This window comes from Condylura cristata, unplaced genomic scaffold (assembly GCF_000260355.1).
Source record: "Condylura cristata isolate star-nosed mole 26May11 unplaced genomic scaffold, ConCri1.0 scaffold00015, whole genome shotgun sequence".
Classification (NCBI taxonomy): domain Eukaryota; kingdom Metazoa; phylum Chordata; class Mammalia; order Eulipotyphla; family Talpidae; genus Condylura; species Condylura cristata.
Genome location: NW_004567116.1, coordinates 14,682,840 through 14,691,417, shown reverse-complemented (window position 1 = coordinate 14,691,417; position 8,578 = coordinate 14,682,840).

Here is an 8,578-nt window from a genome sequence, read left to right as displayed (position 1 = left end):
TTTTTTTTGTAGTGTCAAAGAAGCAATGACAATCAAGTCTTTAAATAAAACATTTAAAGTTAAAATACATTATCTTGATTTTGAATTATATAATTCAAATATGAGGACAAATCCAGTTTATATTATATTATAGTACAAACCCATGTACTCAGCAACTGGGATTTAAAAAATGCTAGCATTTTATTATAGTTGTTCCAGATATTTCTTATTTTGTAAAGAAATAAGCTATTTTTTGAAGCAACTAAAGCTAAGGTCTCACCATTCATATAGTTTTCATTTTGTTCCCTTATCAAATTAGATAGGTTTCTGTCCAGTGTGTACTTTGAACTCAGAACATCTAGAGATTCATAATCAATGTAAGCTTTTCCTACCTTAAAATTTTGTACTAATGATATCCCATTGTGCACCACATAAAAGCTATATGCTAATTTTTTGATGATAGATGACAGAAAGCTAGATAAAGCTTCATCTGAGTTAAAGAATTTAGCAGTACCTGCTGGTATAATGCTGATATTGAGAGAAATCTATGTGACTGAATTTGGATAAAACAGTAATTACCCAGCACTCTAAAAATGCTATGGTAGGACAGCTCAGTGAGGTTAAAGCAGAACTTCATTACAAATCAGAAACAGCTTAAGTATCTAAATCCAAAATCTGGAATTGTAAATATTGACATTTATCCCTAAATATCCAGTCTGTAAATTCTGCTATTGCAGGACTGTTTTTTTCATTTGCAGAGCCAAGAATGACATACTTCTATATTCAGACCAGTGATAGGATCAGTCTTCACAGCATACAGAAAGAATTAAGACTAAAATCCCCATGTGGTTGCCTTCAGAGAAGGTGCACTGTGAATAGCACTTTATGTTCCTACTCGGGGAATTAAAATTCTGAATTATTTCTTCTAGGAGATGTAAGATTCAGTGGGGAGGCAAGACTCCCTCATATAGCAGAAGCCACATGAAAGTGATGAAACAAAGATACTTAGGAATTCTTGAATATGTCCATTGGCAACTCTCTGTTCACACTCAACAGTATGTTCCTGTTAACTTTATTTTGAACTGTGATAATATTGGGCATCCTCATCAGATATGACCACCGATACATTTTTTTTTTTAAAGATTCATTATTCATACAGAACTGGGGTACAGGCCAGAGATGCAGAGGGTGAGAGGATTCACCAGAGACAGAGTGGGGTGCAGCACAGGCAGATCGACGAAGTACACTGCTGAGGGGAGCAGCGGGTGGGCCAGGAGAGGTCTGCCACACCATATGGTCTCCTCCGGGGGCAGGCGGGAATCGAACTCATGCGGAAGTGGCTTAAGCTTCTTTGTGCAGTGCTTTAACCCGCTGCGCCACCAGGGAGGGCCACCACTGATATATTTCATATTACCCACCACCAACTCACCCATATTCCACCACCACAGTCCATCATGCTTCCTTTCCCCTTTGTTCTGTCCATTCCACAATACTTCACTACTTGGTGTATTTTGTTGTGTAGGGTTGCAGATCTTTGAGTTGTACAGTTAACTATTTGGAGGCTGAGAATTAACTCTTAGACCTTTTTTCACCTATCTTTAACATGGTGGAACTCTCTTTCCAAAAAAGAGTTCTTGATCCTTTAACATGTTGCAGGGATTGTGTCTTAGGTGTTAATTGGTAGACACTCTACTTTCCACCATTTACCTCTGCTTCATTCATCATCATTTTGTAGATAGTTAGTAACTCTTTTAAATATCAAGAACAGTATACTTAGGGCAATTAGTGGAAGTCATTACATAATTTGTAGATATAAACACATTTAATTAACTTCTAAAAACTTAACTTCTAAAAACTCACCATAATAGACCCAGCATTATGCTGAATTTTGGAAATATAAGGATGAAAAGTAGACTCTTGATTTCTTCCCTCTGGAAGCTCTTTAATCCATACATACTATGATGTTCCAGAAGGCTCAATCTATTTTGTGGGATCTGCATAACAATAAGCATTTCCTCTCAAACTCATTTCCAATTTCAAGTCATCTCAGGAAGTCTACACTTTTTATTCTAATGATGGGTGATGAACTTATTATTTTATACATACATCCAGCAGTTAACCAGAAGAGTTCAGAGTGTAGTTACTCCTAGGTGAAGTTGTAGCCATTTAAGTAAAAGACAAGGGAACATTAGTTCCATTTGAACCTCTGTGTTCTTCCTACATGAATCCGACAGTAGCAATTGTCTTTACAGACCCTTTCCTAGCCCTGGAGTGACTGGTTAGACTCCTGGGGAGGGCAGTCATGTACCAGTGTTGAACCCACTGATCTTCCTTATGTTCCATGTTAACAGGCCAGCAGCTAAAAAATGGACTTTTTCTTTTTTCTTTTTTTTTATGTTGACCAACTGAAAGCTGTATAACTGCATCTATGGAAACCAAAGTTCTGTTCAAGCTAGGAAAATGCCAGAAAATATTATTTGTTGTTATATTAAGAGACACTGACATTTTCTTACTATTTAATATTTTCAATTCATTGGATGTTAGCTTGACTAAAGAATGAAAGGGATTAGAAAAGCCTAATTATCAAAGTGTAAATCATTTATTTATTTCAATTTTGGATATTGCTCAGCCAAGACAAATGACCCTGCAAATATTTCAAACATTCTTGATGTTATCATTAAAATTATTTATGATTGTTACCAGGCATCAGAAGTGAGGCAAGCTTTAAATTAGGTGTCTTGATTACTAATGGAGTTCTTTCATTAATGCATAAAATATAGCATAGAATGAAAAGCATGAAGATGTAAAAGCTAAATTTTATTACAACTACAATTAAAAATTAAATAAAGGCACACTGAAATGATAACATCATTAACTTAAACTTTACTGTGTATTCAAAATTTGTAACATAAAGTTAGGGAAATACTGTGAATTACTGTGGTCATGATTCCATGGTATCGGATAGGTTGTCCTTTTCACCAAATGTCATTTTAAGATGATCAACACTTAAAAGCTATCATTTCTTTTTTCCCATTAATTTTGAGAGATTAATTTGGCCATTGCAGACTTATAGGGAAAAAAAAAAAGAGATGTATTCTTCAAAATCTTGTTCATTTATTTTTCCTGAATGCATTGGTAAGTTTGGATATTCACACCTTGACCTGAGTGGCCAGGTACTAGGATGGGCATGTTCATGTCTCCCCTGCACAAAGTTCACATGCTAGAATCCTTGCCCATTGTGATGGTGCTAGAAGATGGGACCTTGTGGTGGTGACTATGGCATGAATTCAGAGACCTCATGAATATGTTTAGTGCTCTTATGAAAGGGGTCTTGGGCCTACCTCCCTGGTGGCACAGTGGGTTAAAGTGCAGCACTGTGAAGCTGTCAGCAGCAGCTTCAGTATATATTCGATCCCCAGCCAGGGAGATGACCCCCATGGCATGGCAGACCTCTCCTGTCTCACCTGATGCTCCCCTCAGCAGTGTATTTCAGTTGATCTGCCTATTCTGCTCCCACTCTGTCTCTGGTGAATCCTCTTACCACCCCAGACCTCTGGCCTGTACCCTAGTTCTGTATGCACAAATACATAAATCTCTAAAAATAAAATAAATAAAATAGGACCTACAAAACTCCCTAGTCCTTCCTATCTATCTATCTATCTACCCCGTCTGTGGTAGATTTTTTGTTATAGAAGCTCAGACATCTAGTCATCAGGCAGTCATCTATTATTAATTTCATAATTACATTACATCTTTCCCCAAAATATTTTGAGTTCCTTAACAATAGTGAAGTTCTGACAACAAGTTAAATAAAGTTGAAGTTCAAATTGTAATTAGGAAATACTTAACAGCAAGAGGAAATGCATTGGAAAACTATGAACTCATTTTTGTAGCTTACTCCTAAGTTTATTAATTGAAATTTAAAGGACAGTGTGATGAAGAGATGTATTAAAATTTTTTTAGAAAGGTGTGGCAGGCTGATTTTAAAGTGGCCTCTATTAGGCTGAGGTCTAGACTGGTAACTTGTTTCTAAACAACACAGTATAACCAAGGCTACTTCTAAATTAGGCTATATAAGATTATGACTACACAGTTTTCCTGACTGTCAGACTCTCTCTTTTGGCTGGTTTTGATGAAGTACAGAGTTCTATTGGCCGGAAATTTATGGTTGCTTCAAAGTCCAGCAGGAAGTGAGACCCTCAATTCAACAATCTTTCAGAGTGCATCCTGCCAACCAACATTGTGAGCAAACTTTGAAGAGACTCCTTCCCGAGGTGAACCTTCAAATTTAACGGTAGCCCTAACCAGCCCCTTGAGGAGAACTTCACAGAGAGGCGGTGCAACAGACGACTCTGCTATGTTGTCGCTGCATTTATGAATACAGGCACTGGGAGGCAAAAAAAACAAAAAAAAAGTATTATTTTATTTTGATCATTATGATAATTTTTACATAGCACTAGATAAAAAACAAATTAAAGTGATATTACTTTCAGGCCAATATGCATGGCTCCTATACAACATGCAATCTTTGCCAACAAATGAATAGGAGTAAGAGAACTATGATTTAGTAAATGTTTTCTATAAAATCTATGTCCATAGACTTAGACTCAACTTTGACTCACAGCATCTTTAAAATGCTAAGATGTTTTTTTTTTGTTTGTTTGTTTTGGAAACTTTCAGATAGTAAAGCAACAAAAGTTGCTTTACTATCAGACCAATGTAAAATGATGATGGAAGTTGAGTAAATAAGAGGAGTGAGCAGCTACTATTCCTCTAGGATATGTAAAATGAACTCTGAAAATGCTGAACGATGGTAAACACTTGACTTGGTCTTCTCACGAGTACTGAAGTGCAAAAATTCAGTGTTGTCAATTAATGTGCCATCCATATGCTTTGTGTGTGTGGCATGCAGATAAAAGCCTGGCACTCTCATTGGAAAATTCAGAAACCTGGCTCATGCTCTGATCTTGACAGAGGGCCACTCAACTCCCATTTGGAAGAAGGGCTGCCAGAATGTCAGTAGGTAGAACTATTATTTTCCAAAAAATAATTTTGATTTTGCACAAATATTTGGCTATGGATTCCAAATCCTGGAAATCTTTGACATTCGCTTAAAGGAATAAGTTTTCACTTGAATAAAACATTAAGGGCCATTGTTAGCTAGTAGTTCCCAAGACACTAAAAGGGCCTTAGTTCATACCTCTCATGTTATCTTCTTTTTCAGCCTGTGCCCTTGCCAGGATATGTTAGCTATAGATTGGAGTTGCAAATGATTGAATGATTAGGTATTTTGGATAATGGTGTTAAGCACTCAATATTTCTCCTTTTGAAGGGGGTTAATAAACCTTTCTTATTTCAACATTTGATTTATAATAGGTGCATTTTTTTCTTTCTGGTAGGGCAACTGCATCATTAATTTAATATTCTTTTTAAAATATTAGCCAAATAATTTCCAATGAGGCAGTGTACTTACTGCCTTTTGAAAGGAATTGCTTAGAAGTCAGACTTCTTGAGTTTGATTCCTAATGTGTCACACCCTTGCTTTGTGAGCCTGGCATGTTACGTGGCTTCTCTGTAACTTTGTTTTCTTCTCTATAAAATGTTGATATTAATAAATTTTCAGGGTGTATTGGGAGGCTAAATAAGTTCATACAGGCAAAATCTTAGATCTTGTACACATCAAGCCTTCTATAATCATGAACTCTTAATTATGCTATTAGTGGATGCTATTATTTTTTTCAGACCACAGAATATTTTAAGTTCCTTTTTTATAAGGCCACTCCCAATTGATTATAGTAAAATCATGCTATTAGAATAGCAAATAAGTTTCCCTTTGCAGTAGGAGCAAAATCCTCATCTACAGAGGCTGAGCTCTACACCAAGTGACATTGTGATTGTCCTTAGTGGCTTTGAAACATTCTGGCTGACAAAGCACATGAGTGGTAGTTCTGTGATAATCAATGCTGTCCACCAGCAAGGCTCCCTTTTCTTCTTCCTTGCAATTGGCTAGAGTGCACCTTCCTAGTTCCTTGCAGGTAGGAGTTGTCCTGCACTATGCCTCTGTACTGTGCACAGTTTCTTGTTTCTTTCACCTGCTATGTTCTAGCAATATTTGCAATGGTGAAACCTTCACCAGTCTATTCTCAAAGTAGGGAAAACACTAAGCAAAGATAAGGCCTTATTCTTAAGAAATAAGAATGCCTATTAAAATATCTGGAATAATTGTTGATGCTCTGGTGTGTAAAATAGACATCCCCCAAATGAAGAAAGACAGTAAGATACGTAGCAGAAGATTATTGTAATATTTGGGGGAATGTTGAAAAGGATATGAACAATGATAGAATGATATAGAAGAAAATGACTCCATATGGTATTTTAGAGACAGTCCCTGATCTCTGTTGGCTGGTATGTAGAAAGGACCAACCCCATACACCTCTCACTTTCAGAGAAATTTTCTAGGTTTTAGGTTTTCTAAGTATTCATGATGCCATTTCAGTCTCATCTTTCAGGTGATGTATTCAGAAGTTGCTGGGAATGAGTGAGCACTTTTGATGATCACAGACATATTTTTTAATGTCAAGTTTATATAACCTAAGCCAGTTTATTAAAGAGTTACGTTTTAAAGGACAAAAGCATTTTATGTCACACATTACCCTGGAATTTGAATATATTCAGCTACTTTCCTTACTAATATTGTTTTCCACTGATATAGTCTCAAATTACTATATACATGCCCACTATCAGAAACAAAGTAAAAGTTATTGCTGAACTTAAAGAAAATTACCTAAAAACAAAGCAAAAAGGGCATGAACAGTTATTTTATTAAGATTTATTTATTTATTCATACAGAACTGGGGTACAGGCCAGAGATGCAGAGAGTGAGAGGCTTCACCAGGAACAGAGTGGGGAGCGGAACAGGCAGATCGATGAAATACACTGCTGAGGGGAGCAGTGGGCGGGTCAGGAGAGGTCTGCCACGCCATGTGGTCTCCTCTGGGGCAGGCGGGGATCGAACTCCTGCGGAAGTGGCTTAAGCTTCTTAGTGCAGTGCTTTGACCCCCTGCGCCACCAGGGAGGGCCCGAGCAATTATTTTTTTTAAGGAAAGATTTTTATTTATTTTTGTGTAAACAAACTGGGGTACAGGCCAGGGGTGTAGAGGGTGGGAGGATTCCCCAGACAGAATAGAGAGCAGAACAGGCAGACTGACTGCAACACACTGATTCAGGGAGTAGCAGGTGAGACAGGAAAGATCTGCTGTGTCTTGTGGGTCAGCTCCCTGACTGGGAGAGAACTCAGGCCAGCGAGTTGATAGTGTTAAAACTTAACCTTTAGGCCACCAGGGAGGCCCAAGAAAGCAGTATTTTTTTTTTTTTTTTTAAGAATTATAGTTTGAAGGAGATTGGTAAGTTGACTGATGAACCAACATTAGAAGTTTGTCTCATTTTATATCTAAGAAGTATTGATCATCTGATTCCTCTCCTTATTAATATACTTATTTGTTTCCTTGTCCTTGAAAACACTTTTTTTTTTTAAAGAGATTTCAGGCATTGAAGATGGAAAGCTTTTCACTTATACTTTTAAAAATGAGGAGGATGTTTAATTGATTAATACTGGGGTGATCATTTAAAAAGCCAACCCTTTAATTCTGAATGTAATTATTATCTGATAAAGTTAAGCCACATGATCATTCCTGAAGTTTGTGGTTTTTATAATCCAGGATTTTTCAGGGAGAAAATGGGTAATGAATTTGTGGATAATAATTATTTAACTTATTTTTTTCCTTTCTGCTTTTTATTTGGGTCTTGATAAGGTCTCTCATAAATGAGTTATTATGGAAAAAACAAAGATGAGTGAAGAAGCCACATTTTGCCATACTTTAAAAGTAGTTAAGCTCCTGGAAAGGATTGTGCTCAATTTGAATATAAAGTTAACGGTAAGATACAGTAGGGTTGAGATTGGAAGCAGTGCTGTTTGATATATTTACTTCTACATTAAAGAAGATGCTGGACTCTTAACAGTTGCTATAAAGAATTCAAACCCGTGCTCTTGGAAATTAAATCCATGGCGTTGAATGGGAAATTGCCAGCTCATCCATATTTTCCTCTGCTTGAAAAGAAAGGTTCCTAAGTCATATCTCAATCGCTCAATTAAGGTTCCTAAGTCATATCTGAATCGCTCAGTTTTAATTGCTGCAACATTATTAACTGCTTCCAAAGGATTGCTACCACTACTTTTTGACACATTAGGGCTAAACATTAGATAAAAATGTTTCTGTTATCAGGTGTAGGACCTCTGGGTAGCCAGTTTCCTATGATAGTAGAAGAACTCTGTAAACAAAGATTATGTTGCAGGGGAAAAAAATATGAAGAGATGAAGGAAAGATTCTTTTTCATTTATCTACCCCACATACACACACACAATCTTTAAAATGCCTTTTTCATTGAAAATATATTAATATAACAGATATAAGAATGTCATAGAAGATCTTCCTGTTATTATGAACATCAAATGAAAATGAGCACAGGATGACCTTGTCCAGGTGATGTTTGATTTCACTGAACTTTTCAATGTCCCTGTGAGTCATCAGGAAAGATTATT